The sequence below is a fragment of the Pipistrellus kuhlii genome, unplaced genomic scaffold (assembly GCF_014108245.1).
Source record: "Pipistrellus kuhlii isolate mPipKuh1 unplaced genomic scaffold, mPipKuh1.p scaffold_m20_p_3, whole genome shotgun sequence".
NCBI classification, from domain to species: Eukaryota; Metazoa; Chordata; class Mammalia; order Chiroptera; family Vespertilionidae; genus Pipistrellus; species Pipistrellus kuhlii.
Genome location: NW_023425529.1, coordinates 5,139,553 through 5,162,962, shown reverse-complemented (window position 1 = coordinate 5,162,962; position 23,410 = coordinate 5,139,553).

Genomic DNA, 23,410 nt, shown 5'->3' with positions numbered 1-23,410 from the left:
ATTGAATGAAGTCTGTTGAACCTCTCGCATTCTCATATTACATGTTTCTCTCTCTGGTAGCATTTAGCACAATAATGTTTTCATTTACTTAAATATTTATTCGATCGATGCCCATCTTCCTAACCAGAGAAGCGAGGGTGCAGAGACCACGCTTAACATTTGCTCACTGTTGTTTCCCAAGTGTTTGTATATTGCTTGATCTCAGTAAATATTTGCTGGATGAATACACGGCGTCTTGATTTACAAAGCGTGTGCTTGGCAAATGCTGCGCTCAGAAGGCTGAGTATTTCATTTGGATGGAGGTCTGCTTCGCTGCCTGTGGCCATTTGAATGATCTCTTGGCAAAGCCATGACATTTCCCTCTTCTCTCCACACCCCCCCCCGCCCCATACTCAGGGACTGGCACCTTAGTGTTTGGCATAGTTCTTGACTCCTGCCTGGAATGAAAGGGTCCATCTTTATCAGGTCAGGATCTGCCAGAACTAAACATCATAATCCCAGCTGTCTGTCATTTCAACAAGATGAGATTTATGTAGAACCAGAGGGATCCAGTTCCCAGCAGGAATGCTGCATGAACCAGCAGCAGCTGATGCCAGCCGGGGCACTCTTGCCTCTGTGGGCCTCATCCAGTGCTGTCGCTCTCCTATGGTAACTGGATCTTCTCCCAGCCCTCTGTGGGGAGGCTGGAGAAGGGAAAGAAGGGCCAGGGGTCTGCGCTCAGGGAGTCGTCACCACCCAGACCCAGCAATGGCACCTGTCTCTTTGGAGGCTCAACTGCAGTTTTTGCTGCAGCAGGATTGGGTCCTCTGCCTTCGTCTTCACCTTTTTTGTCTCTCTCATTCATCACTCCCGACTCACATGCTATGACATATTGAATTTATGCTGTGACAGGCAATCTATATCAGCATGAGAGAGGTTTCTGTCTCGTCAGGGCTCGTCCTGCATCTTGATGAGACCTGATGATCCAGATCCAGGGTGACAGCTGCGCTGTCTGGGCCGAGCACAGAGGACCACAATCAGAGTGGGATAGAGGTCCTGGGGAAAGTCTTAGATACACAAGGAGGAAAACCAAGAAGATTGTGGACTTTCCAGTATTCATGCGTGAAGATACCAGTTGGCACTGACTGGTAGCTGACTTTCATTCTCCAGAGTGGAAAGTCTTTATCAGCAAGTGGAAAGACTTAATTCAAAAGGTTTAGAAAAGAGAAAAAGAAGATTTTATTGACTCAGATTTCTGGGAAGTCACAGTGGTGAAGGAAAACATCCAGGCATGGCTGGGTGCAGGCATTGGAAATACCACCAGGAATCAGCCTGACCTCTGGCTCTGCTTTTCTCTGGGAAGATGTCAGCCTCAGGCAGCCTCTCTCCACGGGGTGGGCAGCATGGCTGCTGGCAGGTTGAGGCTGACATCAGAAGGTCCTGGACTTATCAAATAAAAATAGAGAATATTCAGGGAGGCTTGCATTTCAGATAGACAACTAATAGATCTTTCAGTAGAAGTTACCATGTGATACTTGGGACATATCTATACTAGAGATGTATTTTATGGCAACACTATGGTATCATCTTCATATCCAGCAACTTCAGAAGAAAGAGCATGACTCCATCTTTCATACAGTTGATCCTTAAAATGGTTCTGATGGTCAGCCTAGCTTGAATACTCATGCTGTGCTTAGTGAGTCCGGTTCATGTAATTAAAGACCCCAGTGGAGAGAAGCAGTTCTGTCATCTTGTGAATATTGTTAAGCACTACTTTGGGCCAGGTCCCTTTCTAGGTACTAGAGATACAGCTGTGGATGAGACAGACTGGTGCTTTGGCTTATTTTGTAGTTGATGGTGAAAATGTGTAGACAATGAGGAAATATACTTATAAAGAACTATTATAAGATAACTCCATGAACTGATCAGCACTATAAAAAAGGTAAAATAGGTTACTGTGGTGGGAAGTGTCTGGCACCATTGTGGGTTAAAGTTCTAACTAATATCAATGAATCTGACCTTATTTGGAAATAAGGTCTTTGCCAATGTAATCAAGTTAAGATGAGGTCATACTATGTTAAAATGGGCTCTATTCCAGTGAGTGGTGTTCTTACAAGGGAAATGTGCACACAGACATGGAGAGGATGGTGTCATATGATGATGGAGGTAGACTAGAGGGATACTCCTACAAGCCAAGGACTGCTGGTAACCACCAGAAGAAGGAGAAGGCATGGGGCAGACTGTCCCGCACAGCCTTCAGAGAGACATGGTCCTGCTGACACTTGGACTTCAGACCTTTAATCCCCAGTACTGAGAGAGAATACATTTCTGTTGTTTTAAGCCATCTACCTGTGGTCATTGATGTTGGCAGCCCCAAGAAACTAATGAGGGCAGAAAGTGGGCCAAGAGGTCAGGGAAGAGATCTGAAAGATGAGGAGAGGCAGCTGTGGGAACATCTAGGAGAAGTATTAAGTATATTCCTTGGATCATGCCTGGAGGTGAGGGCTCTGATAAGAGGATGTTGGCTCCTGATTCCTCATTCCATTGGTCTGGATCCCCCCACCCCCAATTTCTTTCTATCCTGCCTCATTCCTGTTCTTTTCCATCCCCTCATCCTCTCTATGTCCGTGTCCATATTCTCCTTGTAAGGACACCACTCATGTATGCCTTTGCTTTAAGGTATATATCCTGTTCCCTCATTTTGGGAGAAGTATTGTTCATTATATCTTATTTAATCAAGGAGGTTATTTTGTTGGTTCATTCCATTCTAAACACTGTGACTGAATTAGGAAGCAGCAGAATGAGAGGAGAGATTGTAGGGCAGAGAGCCAGAAAAGGAGCATTAGAATCCCTGTCCTACCATTTAATTATGTAAGACCTTGAGAAATTCACTTCCCCTCTCCACAGTTCTTCAGTTCTGCGTCTAAAAAGCAAGAGACTTCGGTTAAATCTGTGTTGTTTCCAGATCACTTAGAGAACTTGAAAGAAATACAGAACCTGTCTTTCCCTTCCCCACCTCCCAGGTATTTGGTTTCAGTCAGTCAAAGGTGGGCCCGGGGCATTGGGATTTTGTAAAAACCTTCCAAGATAAATCTAATTTTTAGCCAAGGTTGAGGATCACTGGGTCAGATGATCTCTAAGCTTTCAATGCTCTCTAGTCAGCAAGCACTAACTATATAACTGGCATTATATATTAGGATTGGGCTGTATTCAAAACCAAATGTATAGATCTTGTCCACAATATGTTTTTCTGTACAAAAACTTTAAAGATGAAAATAAAGTTTGGAAATCACAATTTCTGGAGGTGATTCAGATAAAATGTGTGATTTTTCAGGTGTATAGTCCTTTTCTATGTTTCTTTGGGCAAGCCATCCAATATTTCTGGGCTTTTCCCCTCTTCAAAGTGGAAATTATAGACCTTGGGTTAGTGAGAATAATAAGCAGCAGCTACCACTCTGGCTTGGGGGATTTTAAATGTAATCATCAGCTGGGTTGTACTGACAAACCCTTTAAGACACTGAACAAGCCACATGAGTTATTTAAGAAGCCTTTATGTGCTAACATCCTCTGATGTTGTCCTCGTCTGGGCCCTGAGTTTATGCACCACACTGGCATCTTGCAGGAGGTAATGTAACCAAACCCAGATTTGGCTGCCTGCACAAGGAAAGCCAAACTCATGAGACAGATGGTGTTGGGAAAGAAAGAGGTTTATTCAAGTGCCAGCCACCCGAGAAGATGGGGGACTGTTGTCCCAAAGGTCATCTTAACATCTTAGTGCAGGCAGGGGTTTAGGGAAAGCAGAAAAAAGAAATCAGGGGGAGCTGTTTGTAAGTTTTCTGCATCTAAGTCAGCACAGTTCAATCTAATGATTATTTCAAAATTGGTCAAGCAGAGGTTTGGTTTTTATGGCTGAGAGTCAGCAAAGGCTCCGGTACCAGAGTATCAGGTTGCTGGAGTCAGCATCCTTCCCTGCATCTAGTTCCTATAATATGCTTAAAAGGCTGTTAGTGATTTATGACAGGCATGACAAAGCAGGCCTTTGTTTTAAGGCATACATCCTGTTTCCTGATTTGGGGAGAAGCATTGTTTATTATATATTATTTAATCAAGAAGATTATTTTATTGGTTAGTGTAAGATTTCATATATCTTCTGTAACAGCAAGGTTTCTATCGTATCTCCATCTTGCTTGGTTGGGCTGAAGACAGGATCATTTTCTGCTGGGCCATCTTACAATAGCTAATGTGATAGACATGGTGTACAGCTCACAGGGCTTCAGGTATAAGAACAGTTTATTACAATCCTCAACAACGTGTCCACATGGACCAGTTCATATACCGTATTTTTCGGACCATAAGACGCACCGGACCATAAGATGTACCAGTTTTTAGAGAAGGGAAATGAAGAAAAAAAGATTCTGAAACAAAAAGTTCAGTGTTACCACTACAATGTGTAAACCCATAAATCATGCAGACTTTCTATGCTTTCTTTGCATAGTTTATGGGTATCTACACATTGTAGTGATGAGAGAAGAGGCTGGAGAGTGTTTTACATTATGGTAAATGTTATTGGTTTGGTATCACAGAAAGTCTCTGCATACAATATACCGGTATGAAGTTTGTTGCAGTACAAACATTTTGACAGTTACCGGTATAATAGTATGAAGAGAAATTCTGACGTAGCGGCGTTATCAATTAGGGCATCCAGCGGAGGGCGGAGTTTACTGGTGGGCAGAGATCTACAGTACGCCTACCCAGTAGTCAAGCCCGGCAACAGAGGGTGGAGAGGAATGATTGGGGGAATAGACGCGGCATTCTTCCGGGCACGGAGTACGGGCCAGCAAGGGGTACAGGCGATGATTACAGTTTGGATTACGCAGTTACCGTACACCGCACCTGGGCTGACATGGAGATATGGCTGCAGCGAGGGCATGGAGGCTGACTACCATACATGGGAACTCCTCTACCACTCGGGGTTTACAGAGCGGGGCAGACACTCTGGGCACAGAGGAATGGACAGTGGCTGCAGCAAGCACACAGAGCCAGGCAAGCACACAGAGACCACACAGAGCCGGGCAGGTAAAAAAACTTTTTTTTTTTTTTAAAGTATATGTGTATATTTGGACCATAAGACGCAGGGACTTTTCCCCCCCACTTCTGGGGGAAAAAAGTGCGTCTTATGGTCCGAAAAATACGGTAAGTGTTTTTATACTCATGCTCTTAAGATGGACGCTTATTTATTAGAGGAGTCATAAGTAGCTGATTACCCCCATTTGTAATCCTTGACTCCAGGGCATGATATTCACACGGACTAAAATGTCTCTTCAGGTAGGAGTGTAAGCTGGAGCATTATGTGACCATAATGCGGGCTCTAGGACAGGGGCTTATGTAAGAGGAACAATAAAGTCAGGTCCAGCTCTTTTTGCAAACAAGCAGTATATGCGTCATGAGTCCCACCTATGACCGTGTTTAACCATATATCTTCTTCTGCATCTCTCATCAGGTGCAGTGGGGACTTGCTTCTCCCCTGCCCAGCTGTCCCAAGTTTGCCCTAGCAGAAATGAGGGCTTATTTGTTTTGTCCCTTCTTTTTAAACTTTTATTTTGAAATAATTTCAAACATACATAACATTTGCAAGAATAGTACAAACAAATCTTTTATACCTTGTACTCAGATTCTCCAATTGTCAATAGGCTTTATCATTTTATATCTATACCTGTATCTCTATTTCTGTATCTATATGCCTGTTGGCTTTATCATTCTATAACATTATGTATGTATGTTTCTACCTATCTATCTTTATCTGAATAATTTTAGGGAAAATTGCAAGCTTGATGCCTCTTTGCCTCAAAATACTTTGGTGTGTTATTTCCTAAAAACAAAGACATTCTTTCATATAACAAGAGTAAAGAGGTCATTGACTAATAATATTATTTAATCCATAGGCCTTATTCAAATTTCACCAGTAGTCCTTTATAATAATAAATTTTTGTTCTGGTTTATAATCCTATCTAGAAGAATGTTGTAAATTAAGTTGCTGCCATCTTTTTAGTGTCTTTTAATCTGGAATAGTTGCTCATTTTTTTTTTTTTTTTGTAGTTCATGATCTCCTTATGATTGAAGAGTACAGGCCTGTTGTTACCGTGTTTCCCCCAAAATAAGACATCCTCCGAAAATAAGACCTACTTACAGGTTTCCTTCTGAGTGAAATATAAGGTATCCCCCCGAAAATAAGGCCCCCCCTAGGCTAAAAATGAGAGATTTGGTCCACTGATTCTGAAAGAAATGGAGTCACAAGAAATTCAGGAATTGGATTGTCATGATGATGTTCCAGAAAATGATGACATGATTGTCATTGAATAAATGAGTAAATTCTTGATACTGTAGGATTCACAGTTTGTCTGGTTTGTGTTGACAACTACCGTACTACCGTACCATATACAGATAATAAATTTCCTTTATTTTCATTTAACAATAAATGTGTACCGTATTCTTCTTCATGGAAAAGTAAGACATCCCTGAAAATAAGACCTAGCGCATCTTTGGGAGCAAAAATTATTATAAGACACTGTCTTATTTTCGGGGAAACAGGGTAGTAGAATATCCCTCAGTTTGAGTATTACTGATGTTTTTTTTGTGATCTGCTTCAGGTTATGAAGTACAGGCAGTAATACCACAGAAGTGAGTCATGTTGGGAGGCATATGATGTCGGTTTGTACCATTACTGAAGGGAGGTATATTTCTTAAGGGTGCCATTCCTTTTTGTTTGTTGTTTGTTTACTTAGTCTCAGCACAACATACAACAACAGCAGAAATGCACCATTTTTCAATTAGCTATTGCTTAGAACCTCAAGCTCCTTTTGGCTTTCATAAAGGACTTTGCCCAGCCCATAACACAGTTGAAACTTACTGTTTTCTTTATCTTTCAGCGTGAGATGATCACAACCAGATTTGTAAGAGACTTGGTTCTTTTGCTCCGCCTACCTATTGGGGAGATGGTGAGAATGAAATGAGCCGATCAATGAGACAGTGGTTTATAAAATGCGATGAGTGACAGAGAGCTGAGGCTCCCTAATTATGATGAGGCCCCCTGATTATTATTTTCTTTGATTTCACCAAGAAAAAGAGCTCCCACGGAGGGTTAATTGTCCAGGGCCCTGCATCCCAGGGGAAGAGTCCCTTTTCTTTCTTTTCTCCAGGACTGCAGCTAACCTGGTCTGTCCTGAGTCCCAAAGGCTCTGGTCTCCCAGTCTGTCCTTGCTTCTTCTCCAGACACCCTGGAAGTGTGGCTGATCCAACAGGTTTTCCAACCTTGTTATGTGAACCCATGTCCAGGCTGTTAATCTATATGCCTGACTGTTCTCCTGGCCTGTGAATGCCAGAGGGCATAAAACCATTCACTTCTGTTCATGCAGAGATTTTGTTATTAACTCCAATGCTTCATTTTTTAAAAATTACTTATAGAAACCTGACAAGATTTTTATGGCTTTTCCAGTTTATCAATCTGATTCAAATATTATAGAGGTTATTTTATCTTTTCTCTCCCTGTATTTTAAGGGTTGTTTAAAAATGATTTTCCCCTCATTAAAAATAAGTTATTCTCATGGTAGAAACTTTAGAAAGATCAGAAAAGTATAAAGAGAAAAATATGCCTTAAGTCTAGGACAGCTTGGGCTGATGGCTTAGAATAATAAAAGTTAATGAAGATCAATATGCAATTTGACTTCTTTTCTCATTAGTTTTTCCTAATTAGTATTAAAGTAGCCTTTTTACCTATCAAGTATCCTTCCTCCTCCCAATTTTCCTCTCTCCTTCAGGAAACCGTGCTACACTTCTTCTAGAACCAATTTTTAAAAAAATATATTTTATTGATTTTTTACAGAGAGGAAGGGAGAGAGAGAGCTAGAAACGTCGATGAGAGAGAATCATTGGCCAGCTGCCTCTTGCACACCCCTACCAGGGATGTGCCCGCAACCAACGTACATGCCCCTGACTGGAATCGAACCTGGGACCTTTCAGTCTGCAGACCGATGCTCCCCACTGAGCCAAACTGGTTTTGGCTGGAACCAAATTTTTAAGTCATTCAGTCCCTTCCCATTTGAGGTTGACAAATTATACCTAAGTTACTTTTCATGGTTATAGTAGAATCTATATATATAAAAGGCTAATATGCAAAGGGTCCCCACCGGAGTTCAACTGAGAGCCAGGGAGTTCTATCACTCGCTATGTGTGCTGACCACCAGAGGGTGGCACAGAATGAAGGAAGGTCTCAGCCAACAGCCAGTGAAGGGAGAGGCCCTGGACGGCAGCTGGAAGACCCCATTGGCCCTGATTGCCAGCCAGGCCTAGGGACCCTACCTGTACACAAATTTCATGCACCAGGCCTCTAGTATTTACATTTTCTTCTTCTTAAGAACTCATTTCAAGTCTCTAAATCTTATTTTGTTTCTCAGTATACAATTGGTACAATTGTGTCACTGATCTAATACACTTAAAGATGCAACTGAACAAAATAAAAGGGATTTGAAATCTAGATATATGGTAGTTTAGGTATTAGTCTACTTGGGGGTAGGTACTGTAAACAGCTTAAAACCTAATCTATGATTAAACAACACCCACCTTTCTCCCCATTAAGCAGTTTGTTGTCGTTACAGGTTTACTTATTGAGTACTGCCACCAAAGGCTATGGATCTTTTTGTCCTTCTGCTCCACTATCCTTACTTAACAGGTTGGCTTTTCATACTCATACTTATTACCCAATAAATGTAAAATGACTGCTGCAGCTCCAGACACTACATCCACATCCAAGGAGAAAGACGGGTGAAGTAGGAGCTTCAGCAATCTGTGTCTTTCTTCAGTCAGGAGGGCAAGCCTTCCAGCAGATGTTCCTTCTTACCTCCTTTGAAGAAACAGAGGCATATACCAAGGAGAAAAGGACAATAACTCTCAGGATTCACCAGTTGGGGATGGGTATGTTGCTAGCTAGAATAAAGTCTGGTCCCCTTAGAAAGAAAGAAGGGAGAAGGATGGCTGGTGGGTAAGCAACTAACAGTGTCTGCCACAGGGACCTATTTCTGAATAAGTTCCACTTATATGGGGTAAATACATAATATATCTATGTATATTCTTGATGCCAGTTCTTGATGATACCCCCAGTCTTTCTTGGTGATGCCCTCTGAGCCCCCTTTCATGTCTCAGAGACAGGAGTGACCCTCTCTTCTGCTATGGGGAAGAAGTGACAAAGCTCTACTCACACCCACGTGATCCCTGCTGATGTCTCAGATTCCATATCTCCCCCCATCCTCTGCTTATATAGAATAGAGGTTTGGGGATCCAGCCTCCCCTTGACACCCCATGGGGGTGTGTGGTCTCAGTTCCTTTAGAATATGAGCCACTAGATACCACTGCCTTTTGTTTTGCGTTCATAGCTAATTCTGGGTCAACAGTAAAAGTTCCATTTGACCTCCTGCTACTCTTGCTACTTTAACCTAATTAGAAATTATATAAGTGATAACATGTGCATGCAAAATGAAGTGGAGCAGCCTTTCCATAAAAACTAAGCCCAATATCTTGCAAGACTTGCAGAGCCAAGTCATTTTAAAACGCTGCTCAACCAGGTATGGAGGTAACAGCAAGCAGCGGAGAAACAATAGCGGGTGCAGAAGGGTTCTTCCGTCACATCCATCGCTTCCCGGGCTTCTCTCTGTCCTCATTTTGTTTTAAAGGATTTGGAACTAGAAATTGAGATGTAAAAGAGGTTGATACAAGAAGATTGGGCAATCCGTTTTGCAGGCTCATCTTAAAAGAAAGATATGGGGCCCTGTGGCAAAAGGCAAACCCGTCTGCATTAATGTGTGTTAGCTTGAAACAAAATCTTCAAGTGTACATCTTTCTGTTTGAAAGGTCTGACTTCTTTCAGTGTCTTTTCAGCTGCCTGGCTGCCGCAATCATTCTGGATAACAGAGCTTTTACGGCAGCTCATAGACCAGCTGCCAGCCTGCAGGTGCCCTGATCTCCCAGCCAGTGAGGGATGGGGAGCAGTTCCTGCCTCTCTCACAGGGCCCTCCCCTCCTCCCCCAGACTCCCAATCTTCCCTAGCAACACCAGGTTTCCAGCCTCCTTCTGTATCTCAAGATGTTGCATCTGTTTCTGTAGCTGAGGAGGGGAAGACAGAAACCCATGGAGATGATGTGGGGTCAGAGAAAGTCTTGGGGGCCATCTGCCCTGGGTTTCTTTTAGACTTTTGATCCCCCATAGTAATCAGACATCCTGTCCTGTAAGGGTTAAAGCAGTAGTAGCCAATAGCCTTCACCTAGGCTACATCCAAGATTCCGGTTTGCACACTAGCAAACTTCTTTGAATCCGGTGAGAATGCTTCTTGTCTCTTTCCTGCTATGCCCACACCTTTTACAATATATTAACTTTCAAACTACTTTGCCCAATTATAGCTTTGAAGTCATTAGGTTTTATATCTTTATCAGAGGGAATAAGGAGACACACAGTCCTGCTAACTACCTACTTACCTAGCCATCCAATTATATTCATGTATGTATCTGTCTCTCCATCTTCTATAAAGTGTTGTTGCCTCAGCCCTGGCTGGATGGCTCAGTTGGTTGTGCACCAAAGGGTTCTCAGTTGCGTTCTATATTCCTAGGTATGTTCTCAGGACACATACCTAGGTTGCACGTTCAATCCCCGTCGGGGCATGTACAGGAGGCAACAGATCCATATTTATCACACTGATGTTTCTCTCTCTCTCTCTCTCTCTCTCTCTCTCTCTCTCTCTCTCTCTCTCTCTCTGCCACCTCCACTTCTGTCTCGCTAAAAGTCAATAAACATATCCTTGGTCGAGGATAAAACAAAAAAAATGTTGTGCCCTTTACATAGTAAGTGCCTCAAAGATCCACATTGTTATTATGAAGGATGATCACTGGTCATGTTATCACGTGGTAACAGTAGTTATCATTGTTGTCAAGTAACAGTGGAAATGTTATCAAATAGCATTGATAATGATGTTATCAACAGATTGATAATTGGTTGGTACTGTTCAGTAGCTGATCCAATCTGTTATGGAGTTTTGTGGTTTTGTCCTTTGGCCAACCAACCTCTATTTCTGATGTCTTTGAGAATCTGTGTTTGCTAACTGGTCCCCAGCTCCAGGCCTACTCTGCTCCTGATCTTGCCAGATTCCTCTTTCCCCCCAGCCCTGACTCCTCCGGGAGCACTCTTTTTCCTTGGCTGTGCTCAGAATCTGCACAAAAACTAGCCAACAGGACAGCCCCCTCTGCCAGTTCCTCTGCCTCCAGCCCAACAAGAAGGTCTTGAGACAAACTCTGAAATTTCAACACTTCAAAAAATGAAAAAGGCAGCCCCGGGGTCTGTGACAGGTACTGCTAATTGAGTCCACATGGGGCGGCTCCTGGGTCGCCCTTGGATGTAGCGAGGGCCTTGCTGACAACAGGAAGTAAAAGGCAGCTTTTGCCCATCCCTCTGGCTTTTCTTGCAAGGGCCCAGAACGCCCAGCTTCTGCTTCACCCAGGCTGTTTCTGCCATCGGCCTGTCTGCTGGACCCGTATGTGTCTCCTCAAGGCTGCTTTCTTTGTCAGAAGGTTTACGGACGAGCAGAGCGGTATGTGTTTTTGGTTTTCATGGCGCCTGCGGCCAGGCCAAGCCTTAGCGAAAGTCTGACTCTCAGGGGCTCTCCTAGTTCCAGGAGCACGTGCTCCAAGTCCTGAGCGCCCCACTGTGAGTGATGTGAAAGGGGAGGCACACTCCACTCCTAGGAGATGTAGAGCTAGCGACTCAGCACAGTTCACTGGTTCTGTTTGCCTTGGTCCATGCCTACTGTGCCATCTTCAGCTCTTAACACTCCTTACCAAAGCCCCCTTCCCCTGCACCCCCCTTCCCACCCTGTTGCTTGCCTGTTCCATTATACCTCAGCAACAATTAATTACTGCAGGCTCTAGGACAAACCCCGGAGTCCTCCTTTTGCCTAGAATATTCTCCTTTTTTCTGCCAGGCCTTCTCATCTCATTCCTGGCCTCCTTGGCCTGAAACTCCTGCTTACCCTCCAAGTCTCAATTTAGATCTTGCTTTCCCCAGAAATCCGTCTCTATTCTATTCCCCAAACTCTGGTTAACCACCCACCTAGGCCCAGGTAGGTGCCCACTTTGTTCAAAGCACTGTTCCCAGCATCACAGAGGGCTGTCTTTTCACTTGCTGGTCTCTCTCATGAGGTGATAATGTCCATGTTTATCACTCTATCACCAGTGCACATAGTAGGAGGCTGATAAAAATCATAGGTTTGTGAATGGATGAGAGAAGCTATAACAACACCTGTGCTGGGCTTCTCTTGGTCACTGCAAATTAGACCCAACTCCGCGGGGCCATTGCCAGCCTGCAGCACCCAGATCAGGGTGGGGGCACCCTCCAGCGAAGCTGCTCACCCCAGAGGCTCCATCCATCCTCAGGGCTAGCCTGTCTGCCCTGGAAGGCAAGCTGAAGTCAAGGAAAGTGTGCCTTCCCAGGGATGGGCAGCGGGATTTAGCATAATAAAGAGAGGACAGGGAGAGACTCAGAACTCATCACTGCAGGGTATTAGGCTTGGAGACAGCACATTTTAGGGAATTAAGAAATCTAATCAGCCTGGCGCACCGAGGGGGAGGCTGCGGGTTTCTGGGGGTGGAAGAAAGCCGGGGTACCCTGGGGGAGATCCTAATTAAAGCGCAGCCGATCACAATTCCTCTGAAACTGAGAAATGAAAGGACTAAGAAACATCTGCTATGGCTTGGGAAGGACTGCTCAAGGATGCAGGCGGGAGAAAGGGATTTGTGACAGCAGTGGAGAGTAGGGGGCCTGTGCCCCTGGGCAGTTCTGATGGGGGAGGAGGAGAAGGTTCAGGATGGTTTGGGCCAATGGGCAGAAAGGAGAGGCAAAACAGGAGAGACCTGGTTTGGTAGAAAGGAAGGGGAAAGGGTGCAGGTTCCCTGTGCCAGCAAAAAGGGCTGAATGACCCCTCCAGTTCCCTTCCAGTTGCCTGGCAACCATTGACCTGGCTCTAAGCCCCACCCCAAGTGGGAGGGGCTTAGCTTGCAACCCAGTTCCTGAGGTGAGGTGTCCAGGCCCCTGGGCACCTGGTCATGCCAGGGCTCCTCTGGATATCTGGCACATAGACTCCGCCTGCTTGGTATCCGAGTCCGAAATGTTTATTCCGCTCTGCAAGGCCACTTTCATATTCACCCCATCAAAAGGCAGAGCAATAGATGGGGGCATCCCTGGAGCCAGACTCACAGATTGCCAAGGCCACTCCAGGAGGCCCGCACACCTGGGACTTTCTGCTTGTGCATCCAGTGCCCCGGCTAGGGACATGCCATTTTTAAATATATATATATTTTATTGATTTTTTACAGAGAGGAAGAGAGAGGGATAGAGCGTTTGAAACATTGATGAGAGAGAAACATCAACCAGCTGCCTCTTGCACACCCCCCACTGGGAATGTACCCGCAACCAAAGTACATGCCCTTGACCAGAATCGTACCTGGGACCCTTAAGTCTGCAGGCCAACTCACTATCCACTGAGTCAAACGAGTTTCGGCGCCATGTCATTTTTTGAATTGAGATCCTTCATATTATATTTTTCTTTTTACTAGGTTAGATTTAGTTACTTCTGTATTTAATTTTAAAAATCTGAACTTTATTATCTTCCTGAACAATAAGTGGATCATAGATATTTTTAGTCTACATGCTCTTCAATAATAAAATGTCTATTTTTAGTTCTCTTTTAACCTCACCCACAAGACATCATTTTATTGCTTTCTACATTCCTAGATTGTTTAGATTCACCAATATTTCTTTTTTTAAAATTTTCTTTTTGCTTTACCATCCCTTCTTGAATCTCAAGTCTTTTTTTGTGGTTATTTTTCTTCTTTCCAGTGTATGTGCTTTAAGAAGTTCTCTTTGGCCCTAACCAGTTTGGCTCAGTGGGTAGAGTGTCAGCCTGTGGTCTCAGGTTCGATTCTTGTCAAAGGCATGTACATTAGTTGCGGGCACAACCCCAGGAGAGGGTGTGTAGAAGGCAGCTGATTGATGTCTCAAGCTCTCTCTATTAAAAAAAAAAAAAAAAAAAATCTTCCTCTCTGTAAAAAAAAAAAAAAAAATCAATAAAAAATATTAAAGAAGTTCTCTGTAGGAAATGCAGGTATTTTGGAGGGGGGATGTGTTGGAAAATTTCTTTTTTCACTATTGTTCTTGAAAGATGGTTTCTCTGGCCAAAACCGGTTTGGCTCAGTGGTAGAGCGTCAGTCAGTGGACTGAAAGGTCTCAGGTTTGATTCCGGTCAGGGGCATGTACGTTGGTTGCGGGCACATCCCCAGTAGGGGGTATGCAAGAGGCAGCTGGTTGATGTTTCTCATCGACGTTTCTAGCTCTCTATCTCTCTCCCTTCCTCTCTGTAAAAAAATCAATAAAATATATTTAAAAAAAAAAAAAGAAAGATGGTTTCTCTGAATATATATATTAATGATTTTTCCCCCACTAATGTTAAGTGTTATTTCATTGTCTTCTGGCTTTCATTTTTGTGGATGAGAAGTAACTTGTCAGCCTACAGCCCCTTGGATAGTACTGTGCATTTTTGTTCTCTGGGATTCATTAGATTTCTTGAAAGTATGGAGTCATGGATTTAACTTATTCTGAAAAATGTTCAGGATCTTCTTAAATGTGCCCACCCACTTCCCTAGGCTTCCTAGGAACCACTTTTAGCTGTGTTTTTGATTTGGGGTGTTTTTTGGACTATACATCACGTGTGAATTCTTGATACAAACTCAATTGTAGGAGAGATTCTTGGGGACACTTTATTTTTGGGTAAAAATAAGAAAACATTACAGTCTTTCTTTCTGGAGAGCAAGTTTTATGACTTATTTTTTGCTAAATCATTTTTAAATGTCTTATCTTTACGTAGGGGTTTCAGATTCAACTTCTACTCTGAGCAAGTTTTGATTTTGTCTATTGTCCCTTAGTCACCAGGAACTCACAGATTGCCAAGCACTGTCCTAGGAAAAACAATTCTCTTTCTGGATCATCTTTTTTTATTTTCTCATTAGAAGCCCAGTGCACGTATTTGTGCACTCGAGGGGGGAGGTGGGGGAGGAGGGAATCCCTCAACGTGGCCTGTCCCCTCTAGCAGTCCAAGAGCCCTCAAGGGATGTTTGGGACCCCTCGCTCCTTACCGCCCACCTGCTCACTGCTTCTTACTGCCCAGCTTACTGCTCCTTAGACCTGCTACAGAGGCAGGAGAGGCTCCCTCCACCATCGCTGCACTTGCCAGCCATGAGCCTGGCTTCTGGATGAGTGACACTCTCCCTGTGGGAATGCACTGACCACCAGGGGGCAGCTCCTGCGTTGAGGATCTGTCCCCTGGTGGTCAGTGTGCATCATAGCAACCAGTCATTCTGCCGTTCAGTCAATCTGCATATTAGGCTTTTATTATATGGGATCATATCTACCCTCTGGATAATTTCCTTGTTTTTAGAGTTTTTGTGAATCTGTGACAGGAAGGTTTCTCTGGTCACCTAGGAACTGAAGTCTTAGTTTCTGTTGCTGCTGGGTGGATCTCAAAACCCAGTCACAGCACTCAAGTCTCATACTTTATTGTAATACCAATTTGGATACTTACCTCAGCTCCTGCTCAGCTCTTGAATGTAAAGTCACTCTTTGTGGTCCTGGGAATCATTTCTGTTGGGAATCATTTCTGTTGCCTTTATTTATTTTATTTTATTTATTTTTAAATATATTTTATTGATTTTGTACAGAGAGGAAGGGAGAGAGATAGCGAGTTAGAAACATCGATGAGAGAGAGTCATCGATCAGCTGCCTCTTGCACACCCCCTACTGGGGATATGCCCGCAACCAAGGTACATGCCCTTGACCGGAATCGAACCCGGTACCCTTCAGTCCCCAAGCCGACGCTCTATCCATTGAGCCAAACTGGTCTCGGCCATTTCTGTTGCCTTTAAATGAAACTGAAGCCCTGGCCAGTGTGGCTCACTTGGTTGAGCGTTAGTTACCCCATTTACTGAAAGGTTGCCGATTTCATTCCCAGTGAGGGTACATACCCAGATTGTGGGCTAGATCCCCAGCAGGGGGTGTGCAGGAGGAAGCTGATCAATGTTTCTCTCTCCCTTCTTCTGTTTCTAAAATCAATAGAAACATTTAAAAAATAAATACAAATTCATTTTATTTTTATTGTCATTGCTTTTATCAAGAATTCTCTATGAGAAGCAGTGACCCCTGGTAGCTAAGAGCACAGTCTCTCACTCTGGACGGCAGGGCTGCCCTGGCTTCCCTGCTCTTTCGCTGTGCAAACTTGGACAAGTAATTTGATGTCTCTGTGCCTTAGAGCTCCTTCTTGATAAAGTACACATAGTCTTTGTGCCTACCTTATAGTTTCTGAGGACTCTGAGAGTCCGCCTGTACAAAGCACTCAGAACAGTCCCTGGCCTTGATCTGTGTTTTAGAAGCATTAACTGGATCCAACAGGGTTATACAGGCCAGGAGGACTCTCCCTGCATCAGCTCAGGTTTTCCTACACAAACCTAACTCGTTCCAAAGCCCGTGTTCTTTCCATTCCACCATTGGCCTCTTCAGGGATCTGAAAGGGGCTGTGTGAGCCTTGTGGGATAAGACAGATCCCTGCTTCATAAACTGGGCCTATGAGGTAGATAGAGGGTTGCCTGTTTAACAATAAAGCAAAATGCCACTTTACATAATCAAGGGAATAAAGGCTAGGGGCTGAGTAGATTTGGAGGTCTTTTATTCATACCCCTTACTTGCATAATAAAAACGTGTTGCCCTGTGTAAGGCAGGTAGACCAATGGATAGGTGGTAATTGGACTGTGAATTTGGGTCAGAGGGAAGGCAGAACCTCAGCAGTTCAGCACACAGGTCCTTGTGTATTTGACAGAGACTTCCCGATCTCACACAGCACAGCAGTTGAGGGAGTAACTGCCAATCAAATAGCAAACACCATTGGAGCCTTTTCTTCTTTTCTAGGAACAGAAAACCCCTATACCGAGATTCCTGTAATTAACCAGAGCAGTGGCAGGCAAACTCATTAGTCAACAGAGCCAAAGATCAACAGTACAACGATTGAAATTTCTTTGGAGAGCCAAACTTTTTAAACTTAAACTTCTTCTGACGCCACTTCTTCAAAATAGACTCTCCAGGCTGTGGTAGTTTGTGGAAGAGCCACACTCAAGAGGCCAAAGAGGCCCATGTGGCTTGCGAGCCGCAGTTTGCCGACCATGGAACTGGAGGAGCACAGGCACTGTTAAAAAAAACCAAAAAAACAAAAAAAAAAACCTGTCTTGTGCAATTCACACTGCTCCTCAGTGTGCTCGATGGCTACCTGTAGAAAATCTAGAGTAGGAGGTGGCAAGTGACAAGGTGTCCAGGCTCGGGGGTGGGGACACAATCTCTTGTTGAATGACACCAGGGAGCTCTATTGTAGATTTGTGATGAAGTATCTGGAAGAGGGGTTGACGGGTGCAATAGGGACTTGCAGGTATGTTCCCCGCAGAGGGATGGAAAATGCTACAGACGAAAAACAGCACAAAAGAGGCTAGAGCCATGGGTGGGACTCTCAGCAAACTAGGAGGGGAAGTGAGGCAGCAGCCTTCTTCTAGCTGTGGTCAACACTTGGCCCTTGATGGCTGAGCACTCATGGGGTGCAGTACCATTTTGCCTCAATGTCTGGCTTCCCAGCTGGCCCCATCTCTTTTAAGAAAACTCCACTCTGTTTCCAGAGTACCTGCATCCCTCATACTCCAGGCTCAATCACCAGTGTTTCAGGGTGAGTTCTCTGGAGACAGGTAGACTGGGTTGAAATTACGGCTCTGTCAAGGTTCAGGATTGCTGTTTTGGATAAGTCACAAGTTTCGGGTCATGTCATCAATATAGCGGTGAGATCAGGGCTAGGATGAAGCTGTGGGGAATGAGGAGCCTGGGGTACAAAGTTTAAGGAGGCACTCTCTAGGTTATGTCAATGAGGGGATGCCACTGGCTCAACCCTGAGAATGAGTACCTCCTTAAATTTTAGCCCTGGCACCCTCTTCCTCACCTTACCTGGCCCTGGGTATGATCATATCTGTCTCATAGAGTCGTGATGAAAATTGAATAAAACCAAGCACAGAGTATAATTAGCAGGGTGCCTGAGTCCTGGGAGCTGTCACTATGCAGGCACCATTTTTCCTTAGCTCCAATGCGCCAGCCATTCTCACCAGACTCTGGGACACAGTGACCCAAAGAATTTGTTAGAAATTGCAAGCCATTTGAAGGGAGGAAAAAAAAGCATCTTAGAAAAAAAAAAATAAAATAGATCCCTTTCCTTATGAAAGCAGGCTCACAGCATGGGCCCTCGGAGTAGCTGACATTTGAGAACAATCGTATGCATTGTTGTGCATAGATCTGGAATGTCTTATATGTTTTTAAACAGTAGTCACTAGTGAACACCAATTGTTCCTGCCCATAGCCCAGTCCCCTCCCCCTTCTTCCCCTGAAAGAGACCACTTCTCACAGCAAAAACTGAACATGACTGGTGCTCATTTCCTCAGACGCCTTTGCAGGCATGGCAAGACCATCCAAGCCTATTTCAGGCATTTCTGGGAAGCATCTTCCCTAATGAGGAACAATGCCCGAGGGTCACGCTGCTGAACTCACAATGTTAAGTTCTGAGCTACAAGGGGTCCTGAGTTATATTTGTTAAACACCATACCTGTTATAAAAGTATCTTAGCATTGCTCTGTGGAACAATGGGACTTCTGACTTGGAAGCTAACAAGGAAATTAAGCGCTAGTCTCAGGAAGGAAAATTGACTTAGAACGTCTTTTTCTCCACACTTCGGCGTCTGCCCCCCCCCCCCCCCACCACCAAGTTTCAGAATTCTTCTAGAGAGCTTTGTCCTTGCATCACTGACTAAGCTAGGGGGCAGTTTTGTCAGCCGGTAAGAGACATGGTGATGCCTACAGGAGACCTGCCAAGTCTGGAGCCACCAGGAGAGACAGAGGGAAACCAAGATGGGAGGTTGGTCACAGCTGTGGGCCTGTCCTGGTCGGTCTTTCCCTTCGTTCTCTCTGAATGTGAGGCTGGTGTTTCTGCAGCCTGGTGGGGGGCACCGTGGGCCTGTCCTGGTCGGTCTTTCCCTTCGTTCTCTCTGAATGTGAGGCTGGTGTTTCTGCAGCCTGGTGGGGGGCACCGTGAGAGAGTGTCTGAGGGCTGGACAAGAACTGGGAGTTTGTCTGCACAAGTACGCACTGGAAGTGATTGTGGGAACCTGTGACTCCACAGCACGCATGATGATGAAATGAAGTGCATTGTCCTCTGAGGAGGTGGGAGCGGGAGGGGAGGGGATCCCCTGTGGAGGTGTTTCTCTCTTTTCCGCATCCAGCACGGAAAAGGAACAGGTCCGGTTGCTGAGTGGAGGAGCTAGGGATTAAGAAATAAAAGAAAGAAAGAGAGCAAGACACAGAAATAGAAGCAAGCTGGGAGCCGGGTGGGATGCCATTCTCTCTGATGGAGAGGCAGCAAGCATTCAGCCCAAGCAGCACATTTATTTTATACCCCCAAATATCAGGAAGTACACCAAAACTTAGGATCAAAGGAGCTTATTTGCATTCTTGAGTAGGCCTAGTAGGATTCCTGGTGCTTGACTGGATTTACATATCTAGACCCACCCCTGCCGACACTTGGGCTGATATGAAGGCCAAGCTGATTACACTCTCTGCCATCTTGGGGAGTCTGTATCCAAGATGTGGCTTTGCCAGTCGTCTTGGACTCAGCTGACAACAATTTAAAGAAATGCCCATGTGCCTTCCCAGGCGGCCCTCCACAATCCCCAACAAAGGTGGGGCTGGATGAAATCAGTCACATGACATAATGTTGCAGAGGTGAGGATTCAGAGAATCACAGAGCAGGTTTGAGCCAAGGAAGGAAGCTAGAGATCTTCACAGCTGGTGTATTCCAGATCCAATTACACATTCCAGGCAGGCACCGAATTTCTGTGAAAGGCCCAGTAGCAACTGTTTGCAGCTTGTGGGCCATCAGTCTCCGTTGCACCCACTCAACCTGCCCTTGGAGAGTGGAAGCAGCCATGGACCATGAGTGAGTGGATGGGCATGACTGTGTCCAATAAAACTTTATTAACAATTGTAGAGAGTGAGCTGCATGGGGCTGTGAGGGATCATTTGCCAGCACCTGCTCTGGGCTACCGGAAGCCAGAGATGCAGCATTTGGTGTCAGCCAGGCCCTGGCTGGATCCTGGGAAAAGACGGACAGCAAAGTCACTGACCTTTTTCTCTAGGATTTTATAGTCTCTCCTGCTTTTGAAACCTTTCTTTTGAAACCCCTACACCACTGCTATCAGCCTCTTCATTTCCAGTCTTCTATGGGCCAGACCCTATTCCAGCAGCTTTCTGTGTATTTAGTTTAAACTTCAAACAGTCCCACGATAAAGGCATTGTCTCTATTTTGCTGAATAAGGAAATCACTTTGCCCAAAGCTCTGGCGCTCACAGGTGCGAGAACTGGCATGTGAATCTAGATGGTTCTGATTTCAGAGGGCCTGTGTATTCTAAGAGGCATTGTGGATTCCGCAGCCGGAAACCGGAGACAGGCTGCCTGGAAGGGAGTGCTGACTGTTGGCTTTGGGTCCATTCTTCAGCGTGGCTGTCTCCTTTTCCTCGTCTGCAAAATGGGGACAAGAAACCTGGTGGAGGAGAGCAATGGAGGGAGGGGGTAAAAAAGAGGAACATTTGTAATAATATGAACAATAAATATTTATTAAAAAAAGAAAAGAAAAGTACTTACTTTTGGGGGGAGATGATGATAAATTAGTTAACTAAATCTCTTAAAACAATGCTAAGCACGTAGCAAGTGCTGCATAAGCATTAGCTAATTGTTTTATGTGTTTTTTCTTAAAGGGGTATGGGATGTGTGGGGAGGAAAATTACAGCACCCTGGATAGAATATTCCAGAGGTCCTTACAGTCATACAACATAGCACTTCTTCGCTGCAGGCGGTTTTGCTCCCCAGGAGACATTTGAAATGATCTGAATACAGTTTCTGATTGTCATGCTGGGCAGGAGGGGTCAGCTACTGACATCCCTGGCAGATGCTCTACACATCCTGAAACCCACAGGGGAGGTTCTTTCGCACCCCACCAGCAAAGAACTACCTAACCCTAAATGCCGGTAGTACCAAGGTGAAAAACACTGCTGCCATACTCTGCACAGCGAGGCAGCACAGGGGGGCCATGGAGTGATGGGCTTATGCTCAAAGAATTGTCAACGGGCAGAGATGGGATAAGAACCTCCATCCGAAGAGTCCCAAGTTCTTTGTCATCAGCAACATTGCCATGGGGACACCCGTGGCAGTTGGGTGCAGAGCTCAGAAGCAGGGAGAACTGAGCCCAGGTGTTCGGTCTGGGGCAGGACATCCTGCTTCCCTTGATGCAGACAGTCACTCAGTGCGGGGGAGCCATGAGGAGCTAGTGGGTAGGAGAGGCCCCTGGGGAAAAGCTCAGAGTTGGCGGCAGAGGGCCACGGGGATCGGTGCTGGGTGTTCAAGCTGAGGAATGGTGCCCAGCTGTCAGGACCCGGGAGAACCTGCACAGGAGGAGACTGGGAGGCCCGAGGCCCCAGATGAGATGGACCAGGCAGGGTGTAGGGGAGAGCCAGGTGGAGATGACTCTGTGGAGCCTGTACACGGCACATGCTCTGCCTCCCATCAGAGGTGAACGGGAGCTCCGGCCATGCATGCAAGCCTTCGCCTGCACAGCCCAGGCCATTCACCACCTGCTAATGAGCTTTTCCGGAGGGCCATTAAAGAGCATTAAAACACAGTATTTGCAAGACCAATATTAGTTTTTAAGTAGTTAGCCAGGGTGAGCCCTCACCGCTCAGTGCTATCCAAAGCAAGCGATGAGTTGCCAGTCGGGGAGCAGAGGGAGGCCATGGTGAGCCCTTAGAGCCATGGCCAGTAGGTGTGCTTCGAATCCATCCTGTCCCATTTGAGTCACAAAATGCTTTTTGAACTCTTCCCCCTTGCTAAGCCTGTGCTAACCATTAGAAAATAACAATAATAGTGATGATAATAATAACAACAATAATAACTGTAACATAGAAATTCCTTTGAGCACCTACTATGGACTAGAAACTGTGCTATGTACTTTACACAAACAAACCATCCTATCTGAAATTCAGCTTCAAAGTAAGTTCTATTGGCCCCATTTTACACATGAGGATTTTAAGATGAAAAGACAACAAAAAAACAGATTTTAGAATCTCATGATCCAAGGGGACACACGCTTAACAAATGAATGTTGTTTTACTTAAGACTGGAAGTGTGTAATAATGATTGCTAGCATTAATGAAATATTCTCAAGGTGCCACTTTCAATGAAACATTCTCAGTGTGGTACTGTTCTGCTTTCTTTCCAGGGAAGCGCTTACTAATTTCTCACAAAACACTCTGAGGCAGTTACTATAATCCCCATTTTCCAGATAGGGAAACCGAGGCAGAGAGAACATATAAGAAGCTTGTCTAACGTTAGACAGCTAGTCAGAGGAAGAGCTGGGTACAAGCTCAGGTATCAAGTTTGCTAATTTAACCAACACCCATTTTATTCCCTTATATAAGAGATGAAACAAAGATATTCATCTCAGAGGCTTCCTGCAAGGATCCAAACATCGGATAGAGGTAACGCACTTAGCAGATGCCTGGCATGTACCGGCTGCTCCATAACAGCTCATCCGGTGTCTTGTTCACTCCTCTATCCTCAGGGCCTAGGACTTAGCCCAGTACAAAATAAGAGATCAGTAAATTGCCAAAACCGGTTTGGCTCAGTGGATAGAACGTCGGTCTGTGGACTGAAGGGTTCGATTCTGGTCAAGGTCATGTACCTTGGTTGCGGGCACATCCCCAGTAGGGGGTGTGCAAGAGGCAGCTGATAGATGTTTCTCTTGCATCGATGTTTCTAACTCTCTAGCCCTCTCTCTTCCTCTCTGTAAAAAATCAATAAAATATATTTTTTTAAAAATATGAGAGGTCAGTAAATTATTTTTGAATATGTTTTTTAAATTTATTTTTATTGAGTTTATTGAGACATATATAATAGAGAAATATGCTAATTAAGCAGGAGGCCGTATTGGGTTGACTGGACAGGAGGAGGTTGTGTGTGCAGCTTCCGGGGCGAAGCAGCAGGGGCCTCTGAGTGCCTGTAGCAGGGGCCTCCGAGTGCCTGCCCTGGGGGAGGGCCTGATCAGCAGCAGCCTTGGCTACTTCAAGGTCCAGAGACGGAGGCAGGGCCGGATTGGTGACTCGAGGGTGTGAGGCGCCACATGATTTCGAATCACGTGCTGGGCTTCTAGTTGGTTAATAAAAGCATAT